Below are 23,967 nucleotides of genomic sequence, written 5' to 3'. Positions count from 1 at the left end.
TATTGTCAACGTTTTGGTAAATATTCCCAGAAAATTTGAGCTTAGGGTCCCGATGAGGTATATACCTTATCAATGGACCTTGGTCACCGGGTGTAAAGGAAAGTCACAAGCCTGGGTGAGAACTCTTGCTATGAAACTATGAAACATCTTGTTAGTTCCATACATGTTCTATGTGCTAGGGAAGAAAACAGGCTCTCAATCCCTTTAACTAAGCCATGGCTATAGCAGTAGTTGGAATGGAAGCTCAGTTTTCTGCTGACTAGGGATAAAGACATAATGTTATGGGTTTCCAGTTAGGGTGATCTCAAGAACAAGGCTGATATGAACAATGAATGACAGAATTCATCAATAGTTCTAAATGCTCTCTAATATTAAGTTCTGTAGTCAGGAACTTCTATGTGTCTCAGCACCCTACTATTGGGGGTTTGCCTATTATATCTAGTCCTATTGATACAAGGTTTTTGATGGAGTTGAAGTTGGTAGCTATTGCAATAAAATTTGATCTCCAAAACTATCTGATGGTCCAAAATTCTCCAGGGTATGAATTGTAGGCAGTATCCAGTTATTTACTGTTCCACCCAAAGTACAGATATTTTGAGGTTCTGCTGAGGACACAGAATAGATGAGTATGAAATATTAAATTGAGGTGACATCAATGTGGCATCTTTTTATAGAGCCACTAGAGATGACCCATATGGGTCACTTTTGTGAGATGTGGCCAGATCTATCATAATGTAGGCATAGCTGCTAAATCTAAGCTAGCCCATTGTCTTTTATCAGTAGGTCATGGCTGGCCCCTCTCACTGGCTTCAGCTTATTATCCAGTCCTACCCTGAAAGTGTGTCATTACAGATTATTGCAAATGCTGCTGAGGAGATGAGATTTGAGGATTAGTTATGCCTCTATTGGGTGTAGAGTTTATTAGCTTGGTTAACTGCAAGGCTAAAAAATATGGGCCAATTCGTTTCTTAAATCTGATGAAATATGCTCTTAGAACTAGGTCAAACAACAGCAGCTTTCCATGACCCCTCTTTGAGATTAAATTGTGTTTTACACAACTAGACTGGCTCCTTAATCTGATGAAAGCTACAAATGGTAGCATTCATTTGCCAAGGTATTTTCAGTATGATTATCAGGCATGCTATGAAAGGCATTCAGAAAGCTTTTTCTCCTTTACAAATAACTACTTGATAACACACACTTACTCTGCAGTTCTGCTGAACTGCTTCCAGCGTAGATATTGCAATGGCATTGGAGAAGCTACATTTGTAGATGGTGGGACCCATAAACCACACAGCAAGAGGCCTGCCTTTTTTAAATTGCTTCTAGAAGTTTATGAGATCCTCCTTTTGAATCAGGTTCCTCAAATGGATTTATTAGTGAGCAGCCATTAGCTATTAGCCCCAGCAGTAGGAATTATGTTGGCTAAGGTAGTATATACAAAACGACCAAAAGCAGGAAGACTCAGAGGTAGTATCCAAACCAAGTTTTAAAATGTTTAGAGGTCCAATTCTGGAAAGCATGAATTCAGTCATTTAATGTAAAAGACAAGAACTGGTGAAAATGAGAGATAGTCAAGCAGTGAGCAACTAGGATGAACTGGAATGGAGTTGAAGTCAGGTCTGTTTCAGAGGTGGCTCTTTTCAGGTGATGGATGGAAAAGAGACAAATCCATCAGGGATCTCAAATTATCACAAAACCAAATATGTCTGGACTATCACTTACAGATTTTTAAATGGAAACAGAGTAAAAATGTAGTAAAAAATTTACGCATTAATTTAAGTACTAAGGGAGGCAAAATCAGTTAACACATTGCTTCTTTCTTACCATGAAATTACTGATTGTGTTATATTTCCATGGCATTTTTTACCAATCAGTATTTCATTCATGAGCACGCAGTGAGGGAAAAAAAAATAAGAACTATGTTAGGAGAAGAAGAACTTTGGGCATTCATTTTATTATTCAGCATATAAACATCACTTACTATGTCCCAGTCACAGATAGTGAAGTGGATGATGACATAATCTTTGCTGTAAAACATTTTATTATGTAACAGGGTTTAGAAAATTCATGCACAGAAATGAAGTTGTAAGCTTACAAAATGCACAGAACTTATCCAATTCAATGAGTACTTGTTCTCATCAAAGGAAAAGGCTGGGGAAATTGTAAAGTAGTTCCTGAGATGCTGCTATTGCTCAAGGTATTTTTGAAATTTTTTTCTTGACATTCCGTAAAATCTTTTGGCATATTTTTTTCTGAACAATTTCAGTGGGATAAATTTATAGTGTAATAATGTGGATAGATTTTTAGAAATAGTGAAAAGATGTATGGAGGAAAGACAGTGACAATAGAAGCTTGAAGATGGAAAAAGTACCAGGAGAATAAGAATGGACAAATGGCTTGAGGTTTTACAGTTTTAAAAAATGAATTTCGGAAATATCTCTCAGAAAATTTTGATATGCTTGGCTCTATGACAAAACTATAGAATGGATTATCAATCAGATGATTTGTAAGCACTTAGAAAATAACGTAGTCATTACTAGCAGGAAGCTTAATTTTTTAACTGAGTTCATTGGCATCTCATGTCTCCAGTAGCACTAATAGAATGGTTCAATTAGAGTACTGGTAAATATGCAAAAAAAAGATACTTAACATTTATTAAATGTCTACTAGATATTTGGCCCTGTGCTAGGCACTTTACATGCTTCATATTATTTCCTCATCACCAACATCCTGCAAGATAGATATGATCACTGCTATTTTACTGATAAAGATGAGGCTCAATGGATTTAAATAATGTCATGCATAACCAATAACTCTCAAATTGAGCTCAAGTTTATCTTACTGCAAAATTTGAGTGCTTTTTATTTTAAAAATTACATAATATTTCAAGCATACAGTGATTTGTATAACCAACACCCACCTAGATGCCCTCAATATTTTCTAATATGTTAGCCATTTCTAATGTTAGAAAATGTTAACCCTTTCTCATATTTGCTTCCAATTTTTAAAGAAAGAAACATTGCAAATACAATTGAAGTTCCTTCCTACTTTTCACCATTCCTTTCTTGTGCTTCTCCTTCAGGGGCAACTGTTATCTTGAAGTTGATCCATGCTATTTATATTTTTGTGTATGTATTCACATATTATTTGGTTTTGTTTTTATGTTTTATAATGTGCTTCAATTACATTATATTGTATATATTCTTACAGAACTTCCTTTTCTCATTCAGTATTGTTTTTCAGATATATTCATGTTGATACATGTGGTTCTATTTCTATTTTTTCAGTGGCTGTACCATGTTTTATTGTATGATTTTAAACCATATTTTCATTTTAGTTTCTTCTCAAATTTCCATTGTGGTAAAAAATGCTACAATAAATATTCAAATATATGATTTCTTTGTATACATGTAATAGAGGTTCTTTATGTACCATAGAGTATTATTGGTGAATTGTTGGTTATGTAAATTTCATGTTTGTTTTTTCAAATTGTTCACCAAAATTGTTGACTAATTTACCATCCTTTTAGTGTTGTTAATTTTTTTTTTTCATTTTGTCAGTGCTATGGGTTTGGACAAATATGTCATTGTTATATTACCTTGCTTCTTTCTGATTGGCAAAGTTGATCTTTTCTTATACTTACTGCTTATCTAGATTTCTTCATTTAGAAATTACCCATCGTGTGTCTATTTTCATATATGTTCTTTAACTTATTGGTTTCTGTAAGTTAAGTTTTATAAATTGAAAATATTTTATCCTAGATTCTAGCATGCATTTTCACTCTGTTTATAACATTTTTCCATGAAGTTTTTTTGTTAAAATGTAATCAAATTTATTAATATTTTCTTTTATGGTTTGTGCTCACTGTATCTTACTCATGAAACCTCCTTCTTTATCTTGATATGTATATTCTTGCACTTTTTAATAAAAGAGCTGTCGTTTTGCCTATTTCTTTGATGTCTTCAGTAAATATGGCATTCACTTTTGTGGGATGTGTGAGATAAAAATTAATTGTATTATATTTCATATAGATAGCCAATCACTCCAAAATTTGATACAGCACAGAACATTTTTCCCTACCAGTCACTAATTCCACCTCTATTTGGTAATAACTATATTTATATAAACGTATATATGCAGAAATATATTCATGTTTTTGGACTGTGTAGTTTGTTCCATTAATCTTGTAATCTGAACATGTGCAAATACCATTTTTTAAAAAATTAATTATAAAGGCCAGGCGTGGTGGCTCAAGCCTGTAATCCCTGCACTTTGGGAGGCCGAGACGGGCGGATCACGAGGTCAGGAGATCGAGACCATCCTGGCTAACATGGTGAAACACCGTCTCTACTAAAAAATACAAAAAACTAGCTGGGCGCGGTGGCGGACGCCTGTAGTCCCGGCTACTCGGGAGGCTGAGGCAGGAGAATCGCTTGAACCCGGGAGGCAGAGCTTGCAGTGAGCTGAGATCTGGCCACTGCACTCCGGCCTGGGCGACAGAGCGAGACTCCGTCTCAAAAAAAAAAAAAAAAAAAATTAATTAATTATAGCTTTATGACATATCTGGATATCTGGTTGGAAAATATCTCTACTTTTTGTTCTTCTTCAAATTTGTTTGGTCTATTCTTGCACATTACACTTTCAAGTAGTTTTGGAACAATTTTCCGAGTAAATTCTATTATGATTTGAATTGGAATTGCAATTATATAGGACACTAAAGAGGAGATGATTATCGTCTTTATGAAATTAAGTTTTTCATTTAGACACATACATATCTCCATTTATTCAGGTATTTTAAAATATATATTTCTTTTTTATTTATTTTATTTTATTTTATTTATTTTATTTATTTTTATTTATTATTATTATACTTTAAGTTCTAGGGTACATGTGCATAACGTGCAGGTTTGTTACATATGTATACTTGTGCCATGTTGCTGTGCTGCACCCATCAACTCGTCAGCACCCATCAACTTGTCATTTACATGAGGTATAACTCCCAGTGCAATCCCTTCCCCCTCCCCCCTCCCCATGATAGGCCCCGGTGTGTGATGTTCCCCTTCCTGAGTCCAAGTGATCTCATTGTTCAGTTCCCACCTATGAGTGAGAACATGCGGTGTTTGGTTTTCTGTTCTTGTGATAGTTTGCTAAGAATGATGGTTTCCAGCTGCATCCATATCCCTACAAAGGACACAAACTCATCCTTTTTGATGGCTGCATAGTATTCCATGGTGTATATGTGCCACATTTTCTTAATCCAGTCTGTCACTGGTGGACATTTGGGTTGATTCCAAGTCTTTGCTATTGTGAATAGTGCTGCAATAAACATACGTGTGCATGTGTCTTTATAGCAGCATAATTTATAATCCTTTGGGTATATCCCCAGTAATGGGATGGCTGGGTCGTATGGTACATCTAGTTCTAGATCCTTGAGGAATCGCCATACTGTTTTCCATAATGGTTGAACTAGTTTACAGTCCCACCAACAGTGTAAAAGTGTTCCTATTTCTCCACATCCTCTCCAGCACCTGTTGTTTCCTGACTTTTTAATGATCGCCATTCTAACTGGTGTGAGATGGTATCTCATTGTGGTTTTGATTTGCATTTCTCTGATGACCAGTGATGATGAGCATTTTTTCATGTGTCTGTTGGCTGTATGAATGTCTTCTTTTGAGAAATGTTTATTTTTATTTTATTTTGAGATGGAATCTTGCTCGATCTCACATCACTGCAACTTCCGCTTCCCTGGTTCAAGTAATTCTCCTGCCTCAGCCTCCAGAGTAGCTGGTATTACAGGTGAGCACCACCATGCCCAGTTAATTTTTGTATTGTAGTAGAGATAGGGTTTCACCATGTTGGCCAGGCTAGTCTCGAACCCCTGACCTCAAGTGATCCACCCGCCTCGGCCTTCCAAAGTTCTGGGATTGCACGCATGAGTCACTGTGCCTGACCATAAAAAATATATTTAAACATTCTCTTTACATCTTGTCATTTAGCATCAGGATCATATCGCTATTGAAAATAAAAATATATTGATAGCATGGACCTTGACATATGTGTCTTTGTGTCTTCTACAGTATTTATTACATTGTTAGATACATGAAATTAAATACACCAGTTTATACTTGAATTTAATATGACAGCTGAAAATGTGGTTCTTACATTATACTCACCACAATTCCTTAATACTAGATAAAATTTTTTCACGGGAAAACTGAGATGGTTATAAACATCAAGACAAAAATAGCAAATAAATTATTTGTCATTTAATGTCAGATAACAGAGTTAGTTCTGTGTGGTAAAGAAGTTGTTCATGCCTAATTTAAGGCAAATTTAAGTTATGTACTATTTTGTTATTTTTGTTGTTGAATTTATTTATCTGTTTAGCTTTTATTATTATTTTAGTTGACACATTAATTGTCCCTATTTCAGGTACAGTGTAATTTTTAATACATGTGTACAATGCATAATGATTGAATCAAGGAAATCAATATATCTATTACCTCAAAAATTTACTATTTTTATGTGTTGAGAATATTCAAAATGATATTTTCTAGCTATTTAAAAATATACAATAAATTATAATGAACTGTAGTCACCCTAAGTGTTATAAAACACTAAAATGTATTCCTCCAATTTGTATCAGCTAACCAATTGCCCCATCCTCTATATCCCTTCCCCACTTCCAGCTTTAAATAACCACTATTATAATCTCTGCATATATCAGTTCATTTTTATAGCTTCCATATATGAGTGGTAATGTGCAGTGTTTATCTTTCTGTGCCTAGCTTATTTCACTTAAAATAAAGTGATCTATGTTTTTCTGAATGGCAGGCTTTCATTTTTATGGCTAAATAGTATTCCATTGAGTTTATATAATATATTTTCTATTTTCTAAATTTTAACTTTTATTTTAGGTTTTGAGGGTACATATGTAGGTTTTAAATATGAACATTTTGCATGATGCTGAGGTTTGGGGTATGAATGACACCACCAACCAGGTACTGAGTGTATTACTGAATAGGTAGTTTTTTCACCCTTGACCTCACTGTCCCTTCTCTCTTTTGTAGTCTCCAGTGTGTATTGTAACCATTGTTATATCCACCTGTTGTCAATGTTTTGCTCATACTCATAAGTGAAAAAATGTGGTTTTTCATTTTCTATTTCTTCATTAATTCACTTAGAATATTAGCCTCTAGCTGCATCCATGTTGCTGCAAAATATATGATTTTTGTTTTGTTTTGTTTTATGGCTGCATAGTATTTCATGTTGCATTATATACCACATTTTCTTTATGCAGTCCACCATGGGTGAGAACCTAGGTTGATTTTATGTGTTTCCTATTGTGAATGGTGCTGCAATGAACACACCTGTGCATGTGTCTTTTTGTTAGAACAATTTATTTACTTTTGGATATGTATCCAGAAAAGGGATTGCTGGGTCAAATGGTAGATTGTTGAGAAATCTGCAAGCTGCTTTCCATAGTGGCTGAATTAATTTACATTCTGACCAAGTAATTAAGTGTTCCCTTTTCTCTGCAGCCTCACCAGCATAGTTTTTTTTTTTCTTATTAATAATAGCCATTCTGACTGGCATGAGATGGTATCTCATTATTGCTTTGATTTGCATTTCTCTGATGATTTAGTGATATTGAGCATTTTTTACATGTTTGTTATCTGCTTGTACGTTTTCTATTGAAAAGTGTTTGTTTATGTCTGTTGCCTAAGTTTTCATGAGGTTATTTTTCTGCTTGTTTGCATTAGTTTTTCAGTAGCTTAAGTTCCTTATAGATTCTGGATATTAGACCTTTGTCAGATGCATTGTTTGTGAATATTTTCTATAATTCTGTAGGCTATCTTTCTATTCTGTTGGTAGTTTCTTTTCCTGTGCAGAAGCTCTTCAGTTTCATTAGGTCCCACTTTTCCATTTTTATTTTTGTTGCAATTGCTTTTGGGAACTTTGTCATAAATTATTTGCCAAGGCTGATGTTCATAATTGTATTTGTTGGGTTTGCTTCTATAATTTTTATAGTTTTAGGTCTTAGATTTAAGTTTTTAATTTACATCGAGTTAATTTTTGTATATTGGAGAAAAACAGAGGTTGTTTCCTTCTTACGCATACGGCTAGCCAGTTATCTCATCAGCCTTTATTGACTAGTCTTCCCCAGTGCTTACTTTTGTCAACTTTGTCAAATATCAGTTAGTTGTAGGTACGTGGCTTTATTTCTGTATTGTCTATCCCATTCTTTCATTCTATGTGACTATTTTTGTACCAGTACCATGATGTTTTGGTTACTACAGCCTTATAGTATTGTTTGAAGTCGGGTTATTTGTTGCCTCCAGCTTTGTTCTTTTTGCTTAGAATTGTTTTGGCTATTCAGTCTCCTTTGTGTTTCCATATGAATTGTATATATATTTTTTATTCTCTGAAAAACGACATTGGTGGTTGGATAGGGAGAGAGTTGAATCTGTGGATTGCTTTGGGCATTATGGACATTTTTATGATTATGATACTTCCAATCCATGAGCATGTTATGTGTTTCTATTTGTTTGTGTCATCCATGATTTCTTTCAGCAGTGTTTTGTACTTCTGCTTGTAGAGATCTTTCACCGTATTGGTTAGATGCATTCCTACATATTTCCTTTTCTTGCGGCTATTGTGAGGGGGATTGCCTTCTGGATTTGAATCACAGCTTCAATGTTATTGGTATATAAAAATGGTACGATTATCATTTGTTGATTTTGTGTCTAGTAAATTTACTGAATTAATTTATCAGTTTTTAAAATCCTTGGTGGAGTCTTTAGGTTTCTCTAAATGTAGAATCAAATAATCCACAAGGAGAGATAATTTGACAAAGAATGGTGAGAGTGTGCATTCTTGCTTCATTCCTGTTCTTAAGGGAAATGCTTCCAGCTCTTGACTATTTGGTATAATGTTATCTAGTGGATCATCATAGATGGCTCTTATTATATTGAAGAACATTCCTTTGATGACTAGTTTGTTGAGGATTTTTATCATGAAGGAATCTTGAATTTTGTCAAAGCTTTTTCTGTGTCTATTGAGTTGATTATATGGTTTTTGTTTCAATTCTGCTTATGTGATAAACAACATTTATTGATTTGTATATTTTGAAACAATGCTAAAACTCTGGAATAAAGTCTACTTGATCAAGACGAATTAACTTTTGTTGTGGTGCTGAATGTTTGTTGCTAGTATTGTGTTTAAGTTTTTTGTGTCTATGTTCATCAGGAATATTGACCCATAGTTTTATTTTGACTTTGCCAGATTTTGGTATCAGAGTTACATTGGCCTCACAGAGTGAATTTGGAAGGAGTCCCTCAATATTTTGAAATAGTTTGAATAGGATCAGTACCAGCTTTTCTTTGTACCTCTGGTAGATTTCAGCTGTGAATCCATCTGGTCCAGGCCTCTTTTTGGTTCCAGGAATGTATTTACTTCTTTTACATTTTCTAGTTTGTGTTTATAGAGGTATACCTAATAGTCTTTAAAGATTTTTTTATATTTCTATAGCATCTGTTGTAATATAACTTTGTCATTTATGATTTCATTTATTTGGATCTTTTCTCTCTCTTTTGTTTATAGAGATGACAGTCTATTCATCTTGTTTATCCTTTCAATCACCAGCTTTTGGTTTCATTGACACTTTGTGTGGATTTTAGAGTCTAAATTTCATTCACTTCTGCTCTGATTTTAGTTATTTTGTTCTTGTTTTTCTGGTTCCTCTAAGTGTGACGTTAGAGTATTAATTTAAGATCTTTCGAACTTGATGTAGGTGTCTAGCTCTATAAATTTTACTCTGTTACACACTGTTTTTTGTGTGTATCCCCAAAATTTTAATACAGTGTGTCTCTATTTTTATTTAAAGAAGTTTCTGTTTTTTGCCTCAAATTCGTTTTTAACTAGCAAGTCATTCAAGAGAAATTTGTTTAATTTCCATGTAGTTCTGTGATTTTGAGATATCTTAATGGTGTTGATTCATATTTTATTCCACTGTGGTCCAAAATTATAGTTGGTATGATTTTGAATATTTTGAATTTATTAAGACTTGTTTTATGGCTGAACACGTGGTCAATCTTAGACTGTTTTCCATGTACAGAAGATAAGAATGCATATTCTGTTCTTGATGGGTGGAGTGTTTCATAGATGTCTATTAGGTCTAATTGGTTATGTCAAATTTATATTCAGTATTTATTTATTAGTTTTCTTCCTCAAGGATCTGTCTAATGCCATCAGTGGGGTGTTGAAGTCTCCCACTCTTGTTTTATGGCTGTTTTTTATTTCATAGGTCTAGAAGTACTTGTTTTATAAACCTAGGTGCTCCAATGTAGGGTGCAATATTTAGGGTAGTTAAGTCTTCTAGTTAAATTGACTCCTTTATTTTTATAAATCCCTTAATTGTCCCTTTTTACTGTTGCTGGTTTAAAGTCTATTTCATTTAGTATCTGAATAGTGACATTTGCTCTTTTTGTTTTTCATTTGTGTGATAAATTTTTCTCCAAACTTTTACTTTTAATCAATGAATGTTGTTACATGTAATATGGGTAACTTGAAAACATATTTGAGAGAAGAATTCAATAATAACTTTTTAATCTTGCTAGAAAGCTAGCCATCCAGATGCATGAAATCCAGAGAATACCTAACAGATACTATCCAAAATGAACATCACCAAGGCATATACTCACTAGGCTGTCCAAGGGTCCAAGGTCAACACCAAAAAAATAAAAATTTTAAAAGCTGTTAGAGAAAAAGTCATACTATGGAGAAAGGGAACCCCATCAGGCTAACAGCAGACATTGCAACAGAAACCTTACAAGCCAGGAGAGATTGGGGTCCTGTTTTCAGCACTCTGAAAGTAAAAATTAATTAATTAATTAATTAATAATAATAATTCCAACTAATAATTTCATATCCTGCCTACTAAGCTTCATAAGTGAAGGAGAAATAAAGTCTTTTTTCAGATGAACAATTACTAAAGAAATGCTATACCACTAGATCAGCCTTACTTAAGATCCTTAAGGGAGTTCTAAGCATGGAAACAAAAGAACAATACCTGCTACCACAAAATCACACTTAAGTGCATAGCACACAGATTGTGCAAAGCAGCTACACAATAGAAACTACAAAACAACCAGCTAACAACTACGTGATAGAATCAAAACTTCATATATCAATGTTAACCTTGAATGTAAATGATCTAAATGTCCCATTTAAATGCACAGGGTGGCAAATTTGATTTAAAAAATGCAATCCATTCATATACAACATTTTCTTTAGCCATTTATTTGTTGATGGAAACTTAGGATGATTACATATCTTGACTATTGTAAATAGCACTGCAACAAACATTGGATTACAGGTATCTCTTCAAAACACTGATTTTCTTTCCTTTGAATATGTATGCTAGATCTTATGATAGTTCTATCTGCAGTTGTTTGTGGAACCTCCATATGTTTTTCATAATGGCTCTACAAATTTAATATCACACTAATAGTTCTCTGTTCTCTGCATCCTCATCAGCTTTTTTTGACTTTTTAATAGTATCTATTATAATTGCTATGAGATAATTTCTCATTGTGCTATTATTTTGCATTTCTCTAATGACTAGTGATGGTTAGTATTTTTTATATACTACTTGGCCATTTGTATGTCTTCTCTTGATAAATGTCTATTCGGATCATTTCCTCATTTTAAAAATAAGATCTAATTTTTCTGTTGAGTTGTTTGAGTTTCTTGTATACACTGAATATCAATCCTTGTCAGATCAATAGTTTGCAAATAGTTTCATTCTACAGGTTTTCTTCACTGTGTTGTCAGTTATGGGGTGTTTTGGTTTGTTTTTGGTGTTTTTTGTTTTGTTTATGCTTTGCGGGAGCCTTTTAGTTTGATGTAATTTTAGAAAAAAAATAAAAATAAAAATAATGTTATTGTCCGTTTGTGCTTTAGTTGCCTGTGCTTCTGAGGTCTTATCCATAAAATCTTTGCCCTGACCAATGTCCTGAAGAGTATCTTTTATGTTTTCTTCTATTAGTTTCATAGTAGTGTCTTACATTTAAGTATTTAAGCCATATTGTATATGGTGAGATATATGGTTCTAGTTTGTTTATCTACATATTAATACCCAGTTACCCCAGCAACATTTATTGGAGAGATTATCCTTTTCCGAATCTATGTTCTTGGCTCCTTTGTTGATAACCAGTTGACTCTAAATATGTAGATTTTTTCTGTTATCTCTGTTATGTTCCATTGGTCTATTTTTTCTGTTTTTTTTTTTTTCTTTTAATGCCTGGACAATTGTGTTGTTGTTATTGGACTGTTGTACAATTCCATGAATTGGGTGCCTACTCATGTCTGAAAATGTGTTTGACAGAGTACAACAGAGAGAAACTACTGTGAATTATCAACAAGAATGTTACCTACTGAAACTAAAGAACTAGTAGTCTCTTTTAAAGGTGCCACCGCACACTATCATAGATATCAGCTGTAAGTCATCTAGTCTTAGTAAAAACAATATCAGGTTTTTAAAAATTGTGATAGTTGACTGAAAAGTAATAAAATGGCAGACATGTTTCTATTCAACATAGTACTGAAAGTCCCAACCGGAGCAATTTGGCCAAAAAAAAAAAAAAAAAAAAAAAAAGTCAAAGAAAAGTATGCAGATTTGATAAGAAGAAGGTAGATTCTCATGTAGATGATGTGATCTCATATCTAGAAAAGAATAAAGGCTGAACTAAATTAAACCTTTTAGACCTAATACACACATTTAGTAAAGGTTCAGGATACAAAATCAACACACAACATTCAGTTGCATTTCTATAAACTAGCAACTAATTACCCCCAAAAAATTAAGAAAATAATTAAACTTACACTAGTATCAAAAGAATTAAAGTGTAAGAATAAATATAACCAAGGTGGTAAAAAACTGTAAACTAAAAACTATAAAACATTTATGAAAGACATTGAAAATGTCACAAGTAAATGAAAATATATTTTATGTCCATGAACTTGAAGAATTAATATTTTTAAAATGTTGATACTACACAAAAGATCTGAAGATTCAATGCCATCCCTAACAAAATCCCAGTACTGTATTTTACAGAAATAAAAAAAAAATCCCAAAATTTGTATAAAACCCACAAAAAACTGAAATAGCTACAGAAATCTTGAGAAAGAAGAATAAAGCTGAAGTCATGACACTTCCTGATTTCAAGTTATTTTACAAATCTATAGTAATCAAAATAGTATGGTACTGGCACAAGAACAGATGCATAGAACAATGGAACAAAACAGAGAATGCAAAAGTTAGCTCACACATATATGGGTTGCTAATCTTCGACATACGTACCAAGACTACAATAAATAGTGTTTGGAAAACTGGATATCTACACGCAGAAGAATGAAACTAGATCCTTATTTTACATGATTCAAAAAAATTAAACTAGAATGGATTAAAGGCTTAAATGTAAGACTATAAACCATAAAACCGCTAGAAGAAAAATAGGGAAAAAGCTCCTTGACATTGATATTGGCAATGGCTTTTTGGATATGACACCAAAAGCACAGGCAACAGAGGCAAAAATAAATAAGTGGAACTACATCAAACTAAAAACTTTCTGCACAGCAAAAGAAAGAACCAAGAAAATGAAAAGACAGCCTATGGAATTGGATAAATATATACCTGATTGGGGTTTAATATGCAAAAAAATATAAGTGACTGCTGCAATTCAGTGGCAAAAAGTTCAAGTAACCTCATCAAAATGTGGGCAGAAGACGTGAATAGACATTTTTTTTTCAAAGAAGAAATACAATGGCTCACAAATATATGAAAATGAGATCAAATATATCATCATCAAGAAAATGCAACTTAAAATCATAATGAGATATTAACTCATACCTGTTAGGGTGGCTATTATTTAAAGAATAATAGATAAGAAATGATGGCAAATTGTGAAGGAAAGGTGGCCCCTGAACACTCTCGTTGGGACTGTAAATTGGTTCAGCTATTTTTGAAAACAGCATGGAGGTTCCTCTAAATATTACCAATGTAATTACCCTGTACTACAGAAATTCCACTTCTGGGTATATATTTTTAAAAAAATAGAAATTCACATCCTAAAGAGAAGTCTGCATCCTCACACTCATTGTGCATTATTCATGGTAGCCAAGATGTGGACATATATGTTTGTTGATGTAGAATTCAATTAAAAATGTAGTATCGGTTGGGGCAAAAGTAATTGCAGTTTTTGCATTGTTGAAATTTGCTGTTTTGATATTGGAATGCATTCTTAAATAAATGTAGCTACATTGTACATCATTTTAATGCACATTTTTCATTTTATGTTTTTTTGCTAATGACTTATTACTTGTTTTGTGTTTACTTATTACTTTATTTTATATTTATTTTAGACCATGGAAATGATGTTAAGCAGAAAGCAAATTCAAGGGATTTTTTATCGGAGTTCAAAATGGGTTTTAAAGCAGAGGAGACAACTCACAACATCAACAACGCATGTGGCCCAGGAACTGCTAACCAACGTACAGTACACTGGTGGTTCAAGAAGTTTTTCAAAGGCTATGAAAGCCTTGAAGATAAGGAGTGTACTGACTGCCCAATGAAAGTTGACAATGACTGGTTGATCCTCTTACAACTACACAGAAGTTACTGAAGAAGTCAACATTGACCTTTCTATAGTCATTTGGCATTTGAAGCAAATTGGAAAGGTGAAGGAGCTTGATAAAGGGTGTCTCATGAGCTGAGAAAAAAATAAAAAATCATCGTTTTGAAGTGTCATCTTCTCTATTCTATGCAACAACAGCAAACCATTTCTTAATCAGATTGTTATGTGTGATGAAAAGTGGATTTTACATGACAACTGGTAACAACCAGCTCAGTGTTTGGACTGAAATGAAGCTCCAAAGCACTTCCCAAAGTCAAACTTGCACCAAAGGTCATAGTCACTGTTGGTCTGCAGCTGGTTTTATCCACTACAGCTTTCTGAATCTTGGTGAAACCATTAAATCTGAGAAGTATACTCAGCAAATCAGTAAGATTCACTGAAAACTGCAAGGCCTACAGCCAGCATTAGTCAACAGAAAGGGCTTAATTCTTGTGCATGACAACACCTGATCACATGTTGCTCAACTAGTACTTCAAAAATCTCAAATTAATAATCTTAGTTCTGCTTTTTTTGTTGTTTTTTTCATTTTCTGTTTTGTCTTTTCTGGCTTCTAAAGCCTCTTCTAATTTCTCGGTTCATGGCCTTCTTCCATGTTCAAAGCCAGAAATGGCAACTGTGCAACCTCTATTACCATAATTATGTCTCCTCTTTTGACTCTAACTCCTCTGCCTACCTATTTTACTTATAAGTATATTTGTGATTACATTTGGTCTTTCTAGATAATTCAAGATAACCTCCCTTTTTCAAGGTAAAATTATTATCAATTATACTTCTGTCTGCAAATATGAATTTCCCTTGCTCTTTAGCATAGCATATTCTTAGATTCTGGCAATTAGTATGTGGACATCTTTGAAAGGTGGCAGTGCTAGTCATTATTATTCCTATCATACTCCCATATCAGACAAAGGACTTATATCTAGAACATAAAAAATAAGTATTAAAACTCAACATTAAAAATAAAATTATCAAAAATTCAACATATATGTATACCAAATAAGCACATTAAATGATATGCAATATCACTAGCCATTAAGAAATTGCAAGGTACCATCATAAGGAAATATCAGTGCATATCTGTTACAATGGATAAAGTAAAAAAAGACGATGACAACACTAAAATAATTTTGTCAAGAACTTTGAGAATCCAAGTCACTCATACATTGCTGGTCAAAATGTAAAAAGCCAATCTGTAAAATTGTTTTAAAACTAAAAATGAATTTATCAAATGTCTCAATAATTGCACTATTAAGTATATATCCCAGAGAAATAAAAGCTTATTTTTATAAGGAGCATTTTACACAAATATTCATAGCAGCTGTATTTGTAATAACTCCAAACTATAAAATACCCAAATGTCCTTCAATAGGTGAATATTTGAATATTTAAACAAACTGTAATATACTAGGAAATGTTACTCAGCAATTAAAAGGAATCGAGCCACTGATACATGGAACAACTTGTTTGTAACTCAAGCAAGTTATGCTGAGTGAGAAAAGTCAATCTTGAATGGATACATATTTCATGATTTCATTTATTTAACATTTGTAAAATAATATAATTGTGGAGATGGAGAACAGATTAGCGGTTGCCAGTGGTTAAGGAGAAGTAGGGGTTTTTATGGTGCGATTATAACACAGTAGCACCCAGGAATCATGTACTAATGGTACAGTTAAGTATCTGGATTGTGGAAGAGGTCATATAAAGATACACATGTGTTAAATTGCATAGAGGTACACACACACACACACACACACACACGAAAACACTCATAATTCGAGTGTCAAGAAGATTTAGGTTTAAATCCTGACTCACTAGTATTGTATTATCTTTGACAGATGTATAAGCTTTTGAAACCTGAGTTTTCTCATTACTAACTATACTTTAGCATTAGGCACTTTAAAAGGTTTTTATCATCAAATGAAATAAATTTTTGTTGAGTGCTTAGCATAGTGGCAGACACACTATAAGTGCAAAATACATCTTAGCATAAATAGATGCCATCTTTTCTATAACCTTCATTATCAGAATCACATAATGGTCTGCCTGTACCAGGACTTGTAATAGAGACGTGGAGCTTGAACATTATTCTGAGGCCAAAAGAACAAAGATAATGTTGAAGGAAAGCTTGACTTTTTTTTTCCCATATTCTTTCTCCTTATAGAAATTATATCATTGCTCAGGGAAAACATGTATTTATTTACAAAAGTAATAAAGTGCTATTATTTCTATCAAACAAAATGGATAACTCTACAGATGATATATGGAGAAATATAAATATTTTAGTTTTAGAAAATACCTTTGAGAACATTTGGTCCAACCAGTTTATTTCACAGATGATACAGTATACCTAGCTGGCAAAGTGAGTAAGGTATCTTAGTCAAGGGCCAATAATAGAATAAAACTCAAATCTTCTCAACTCTCTGCATATAATTTATTATTTAGCAAACGATATAGTCAGGAAAGGCAACAATTTGTACATTTCCGTATTTCCCCCATTTGTCTCAGTTTGGTATTGCTTTTTAATGTAACACAGTTTCTTAACTATAGTGAATTAAGTGTGGTCAAAAGACACATTGTTTAGACATCATGACTATCCTTATGGCTAAATGCCGACAACTGTGTGACTCCTCTTTCATTGGAAGTTTATGATTTTTTACTGCTTTAACTTGAATTAATTTTAAGAGAGAAGGTTCAAATATGTTTAATCATAAATGACAAAAGTGACATTTCAAATAATCTCCCAGAAATACAAAAGATCCTAGGAGAAACTTATGAACACCTCTATGAACACAAACTAGTAAATCTAGAGAAAATAGTAAAATACTTGGAAACATAACACTGCCAAAGATTGAATCAAAAAGAAATTAAAAACCTGAACAGACTAATAATGAGCTCCAGGAATGAATTACTACTAAAAAAAATATGAAACCAAAAAACCCTAGACCACATGGATTCACATTTGAATTCTGCCAGATGTACAAAGACGAGATGGGACACATTCTACAGAAATTACTCTAAAAATTTAAGCAGAGGAATGGCTCCTTAACTTACTGTCTAAACTGAGCATTATTCGGATACCAAAACCTGACAAAAACACAATGAATAAAAGAAAAATACAGATTTGTATTCCTAATGAACATACATTCAAATTTTTCAGCAAAATACTAGCAAACCAAATCCAGCAATACATTAAACAATTAATCCACCAAGATCAAATATACTTTATATCTGGGATGCAAAGTTGCTTCAAAATATGCAAATCAATAAACATGTTTCACCATACAAACAGAATTAAAAACAAATATCATGATCATCTCAGTAGATGTGGAAAAAGCTTTCAATAAAATTCAACATACCTTTATCGTAAAAATATGTAACAAACTAGGCATTGAAGGAACGTACTTCACAATAATGACAGCCACATATGACAAAAACACAACTGTCATACTGAATGGACAAAAGCTAGAAGCATTTCCCTTAAGAACAGGAAAAAGACAAGGAAACACCCTATCACACACCTATTCAATATGTTATTAAAAGTCCTACACAGAGTAATCAGGCAAGAGATAACAATGAAAAACATCCAAATTCGAAAAGGAATCAAATTATTTCTCTTGACTGTCAATGTAATTATTTTCTTTACAGAGAAAGCCTAAAGACCCCATCAAATGCTCCCAGATCTAATAAATTATTTTAATAAAGTTTAAGAATACAAAATTAATGTAAAAATAGTAGCTTTTTCTTTTTCTTTCTTTTTTTTTTCTTTTTTTTTTTCTTTTTTTTTTTTTTGATGGAGTCTCACTCTGTCTCCCAGGCTGGAGTGCAGTGGCATGATCTTGGCTCGCTGCAACCTCCGCCTCCCAGGTTCAAGCGATTCTCCTGCCTCAGCCTCCCGAGTAGCTGGGACTACAGGCACACGCCAGCGTGGCCGGCTCATTTTTATATTTTTAGTAGAGACAGAGTATCACCGTGTTGCCCAGGCTGGCCTTGAACTCCCGACCTCAGGTGATCAGCTGGCCTCGGCCTCCCAAAGTGCTGGGATTACAGGCTTGAGCCGCCGTGCCGAGCCAAAAAATAGTAGCGTTTCTATATACCAACAATGTTCCGGCTGAGAACGAAGTCAAGAATAAAATTTTAGGGGACGGGCACGGTGGCTCATGCCTGTAATTCCAGCACTTTGGGAGGCCGAGGCAGGTGGATCACCTGAGGTCTGGAGTTTGAGACCAGTCTAACCAACATGGTGAAACCCCCTCTCTACTAAAAATACAAAAATTAGCCAGGCGTGGTAGCGATACATGTAATTCCAACTATGCAAAAGACTGAGACAGGATAATCGCTCCAACCCAGAAGACAGAGGTTGCGTTGAGCCCATATCGCGCCACTGTGCCCCAGCCTGGGGACAGGGCAAAACTCTTTCTCAAAAATAAAATAAATAAAATAAAATAAAATAAAATAAAATTTACAATAGCCACAAAAATAAACTTAGGAATACACCTAACCAAGGAGGTAAAAAATCTCTAAAATGAGAATTACAAGACACTGCTGAAAGAAATCATGTATGACACAAACAACTGAAAAACATCTCCTGCTCATGGATTGGAAGAATCAATATTGCCAAAATGGCCTTATTTCCTAAAAGCAATCTACAGATTCTAATCTATTCCTATCAATATATCAACATCATTTTGCAGAGAATTAGAAAAAAATTATAAAATTCACAGGAAAACAAAAAAGACAATAGCCAAACCAAAGCTAAGCAAAAAGAACTAAGCCAGAGGCATCAAATTACCTGACTTCAAACAACACTTTAAGGCCACAGTAATCAAAACAACACGATCCTGTTAGAAAAACACACACAGACTAATGGAACAGGAAAGAGAACTCAGAAATGAAGTTGAAAACCTACACCCATTTGATCTTCAGCAAAGTCAGAAAAAATAAGCAATATGGAACAGACATTCTATTCAATAAATAATTCCGGGATAGCTGCCAAGCCACATGCAGAAAAATAAAATGGTACCCTTTACCTTTTACCATATGCAAAAGTTAACTCTAGATGAATTAAATATTTAACTGTAAGATCTCAAACTATATACATTCTAGAAACAAATTTAGAAAATAACATTCTGAACACTGGCCTTTGGAAAGAATTTATGACAAAGTCCTCAAAAGCAATTTTTTCAAAACTAAAACTTGACAAATGTAACCTAAATAAATATAAGAACTTCTGCACAGGAAAATAAAATATTAGCAGAGTAAACCGACAACCCTCAGAATGGGAGGAAATTTTTGCATACTGCATTCATCAAAGATCTACTATCCAGAATCCATAAGAAACTTAAATAAATCAACAAAGAAATAACTATCAGCTCAATTAAAAAGTGGGCAAAAGACATGAGCAAACACTTCTCAAAAGAAGACATACAAGTGGCCAACAAATATATAAAAAGATACTCAGTATCACTAATTGTCAGATAAGTACGAATCAAAACCACAATGAGATACTATGTTGTGCCAGTAAGAATGGCCATTATTAATAAGTTAAACATAACAGATGCTGGTGAGGTTGAGGAGAAAAGGGAATACTTATGCACAATTGCTGGAAATGTAAATTAGTTCAGCCACTGTGGAAAGCTGTTTTGAGAATTCTCAAAGAAGTTAAAACAGAACTACCACTTGAACCAGTAATCTCATATAGCATACTGTGTGTGTGTGTATGTATATATAAATATGTATATATAAAAATATGTGTATATATAAAAATATGTATATATATATGAAAATAAATTGCTTTACTAAAAAGACACTGCACTTGTATGCTTATCACAGCATAATACACAATATCAAAGACTTGGAATCAACCTAGGTGTCCATTAGTGGTGGACTATGTAAAGAAAATGTGATATATCCAGCAGACCTACCTTATAAGTGATTCTTATGGAGTGCTAAACAGGGAAACGCAGCACCAATATGCCACCACAAAAACACACTTATGTACATAGCCCACAGACACAAGCAAACATACAATCAAGTCTACATAACAACCAGATAACAACATAATGACGAGATCAATTCCCTATATATCAACATTGACATTGAATATAAATGGGCTAAAAGCCCCACTAAAAAGGCACTGAGTGCCAACTTGGATAAAGAAACAAGACCCAACGGTATGCTCCCTTTAGGAGACCAATCTCACAAAAAATGACTCTTATAGGTTCAAAGTAAAAGCATGTAGAAATATATGTTAATCAAATGGAAAAGAAAAGAGCAAGGGTCACTATTCTTATCTCAGACAAAACAAAACTTTAAACCAACAATAATCAAAAAGAACAAAGGGCAGTACATAATAATAATGAACAAATTTAACAAGAAGACTTGACCATCATATATATATATATATGTAGCAATATTCATATAACAAGTACTTAGATACCTATAAAGATACTTGGATAATGACACAATAAGAGTGGGAAACGTCAATACCCAACTGAAAGTGTTAGACAGATTATCGAGGCAAAAAAAAAATAACAAAGATATTCAGGACCTAAACTCAACACTTGACTAAGTGGACCTAACAGACATCTGCAGAATACTCCACCCTCACTCCACCCCTCCAAAAAATAGAATAGATATTCTCATCTTCACATGGCATATACTCTAAGATATATTACATTCTTGGCCTTAAAGCAATCCTCAACAAATTTTTAACAAAACTGAAATTATACTCACCCTCACAAAGCACAGCAAAATACAAATAGAAATCAATACCAAGATCTCTCAAAACTGCAGAATTCTATGGAAATTTATAATCCTTTTACGAAATACTTTTTAGTAAAAAATAAAATTAAGGCAGAAATCAAGAGCCTTTGAAGCTAATGAAAAGGAAGATACAGCATACTAGAATCTATGGGACACAGCAAATGCAATAAGAGGAAATTTTATAGTGCTAACTGCCTACATCAAGAAGTTAGAAAGAACTAAAATTAACTACCTAAGATTATACCTAGAGGAAATAGAAAAACAAGAGCAAGAGCAAGTCAACACCAAAGCTAACAGAAGAAAAGAAATAACCAAAAGAGACCTGAACTGAAAAAACTGAGGTGCAAAAGTTTACATAAAAGAACATAACCAAAATTTGTTTTTTGAAAGAAAAAACAAGATCGATAAAACTACTGACTACATTAATAAAGAAAAAAGAGAGATCTAAATAAACATAATCAGAAGTGACAAAGGTGACATTACCACAGACCCCATGGAAACACGAAAAAAAAAAAAAAATCCACAGAGACTATCACAAACACCTTTAAGCACACAAATTAGAAAATCTAGAAGAAATGGATAAATTCCTGGAAACATACAACCCACCAATATTGAACCAAGAAAACCTGAAACACTAAAAACAGCAATAATGAGTTCAGAAATTGAATTAATAACAGAAAACCTAATAATAATAAAAGACCCTGTACCAGATGGATTCCCATCCAAGTATCAGCATATGTACAAAGAAGATTTGGTACCATGCATACTGCTATTATTCCTAAAATTTGAATAAGATAAACTCCTCCCTAACTCATTCTATCAGGCCAGCATTATTCTGATACCAAAACATGGCAGAGACAAAACACCAATAGACTACAAGTCAATATCCTTGATGAATATAGATGCAAAAAAATCCTTAATAAAGTAGTAGCATATCAAATCCAGTAGCATATCAAAAAGCTAATCCACCACCATCAGGTAGATTTTATGTCTGGGATGCAAGGTTGGTTCAACATATGCAAACCAATAAACGTGATTCATCACATAAACAGAACTAAAAACAAAAAAACACATGATCATCTCAATGTACACAGAAAAGGCTTGCAACCTAATCCAACATCCTTTTATGTTATAAACCCTAAACAAAGCAGGCATTGAAGGAACATTCTTGAAAACAATAAGAGCCATTTATGGCAAACCCACATCCAATAGCTTACCGAATGGGTAAAATTGAAGCATTCCCCTTGTGAAAAAGAACAAGAAAAAGATGCCTGCTCTTATCATTCCTATTCCACATAGTACAAAAAGTCCTAGCCAAAGCAATCAGGCAAGAGAAAGAAATAAAAGGCATTCAAAGAAAGAAAAGAAACCAAAGTTTTTCTCTTGACAGATTATATAATTGTGTACCTAGGAAACTCCATCATCTTATCCAAAAGCCATCTAGAACTGATAACAATTTTAGTAAAGTTTCATAATAAAAAAATCAATGTACAAAAATCAGTAGCTTTTTTGTATTATTATACTTTAAGTTCTGGGATACATTTGAAGAACATGCAGGTTTGTTACCTAGGTATCTGTAAAGATGGAATAATGGGGTACTCCGGATATCTCAATTGAAAATTGGAAAGGCACAATATGAGAAAATGTGTATGCAAATAATTTTCATATTTGTATGCATCATGATGACATGCACAAGATTATCATCTGGGGAAGAAGTGGGGCTACAAAGTATGCAATATTTGCAATATTTGACTTACCATATTTTCAACTTATAATAAGTTTCTCTGTATATACCCTACTATAAGACAAGGAGTGTGCTTATTGAATGTATATTGATTTTGCACCATGGTAAATTTAAGAAATCTTGAGATGCGCCATCATAAATTGGAGACTGTATTGCCAATAGCAAGGGTAGTTTGCTTTAGCCATGCTCTACTCTGAAGAATCTTGAAAGACCTACTCCTGCTTCTAAGAAAGAATACTATGGTCTTCATAGTCTACTACTGGCTTCATAGTCTACTACAGAATAGAGGTAGGATTAATGACTTTCTTGTCCTTAACATCATTCATTGTTGCAAGGATGAGCCTTGCTGCATAAATGAGCAATGCCTGTTATGGATGGGGGTATACAAACAAAATATACCCAGAGGATATCAGATAAAAGGGACCCTAGGCATGGATCTAAGGCTCAACATTTACATGTATGTGGTACACATAATTCCACTGTGACGTTTGACCTCTGGAATTACTCCAGTGATTCTGTTGCATTACATGGTGATACGATTTGGCTGTGTTTCAACCCAAATCTCATCCTGAGTTGCAGCTCTCACAATCTCCATGTGTCATGAGAGCAACCCAGTGTGAGGTAATTGAATCATGGGGGCCGGTTTTTCCTGTGCTGTTCTCATGATAGGGAATAAGTCTCATGAGATCTGATGGTTTTACAAAGGGCATTTCCTCTGCACACGCTCTCTTACCTGCTGCCATGTAAGATGTGACTTTGCTT

General features: G+C 33.6%; 1 pseudogene across 1 annotated transcript in view; it reads left to right on the top strand.

Moving 5' to 3' along the window:
* The window catches only part of LOC126946264 (zinc finger Ran-binding domain-containing protein 2-like), a 99,440-nt pseudogene that overhangs the window by 73,852 nt on the left and 1,621 nt on the right, over positions 1 to 23,967 (top strand). The window lies entirely within an intron of this gene.

Source organism: Macaca thibetana, chromosome X, assembly GCF_024542745.1.
Source record: "Macaca thibetana thibetana isolate TM-01 chromosome X, ASM2454274v1, whole genome shotgun sequence".
Taxonomy (NCBI): Eukaryota; Metazoa; Chordata; class Mammalia; order Primates; family Cercopithecidae; genus Macaca; species Macaca thibetana.
The sequence above is the reverse complement of the archived record's forward strand: the minus strand, read 5'-3'. Positions and strand labels throughout refer to the sequence as shown.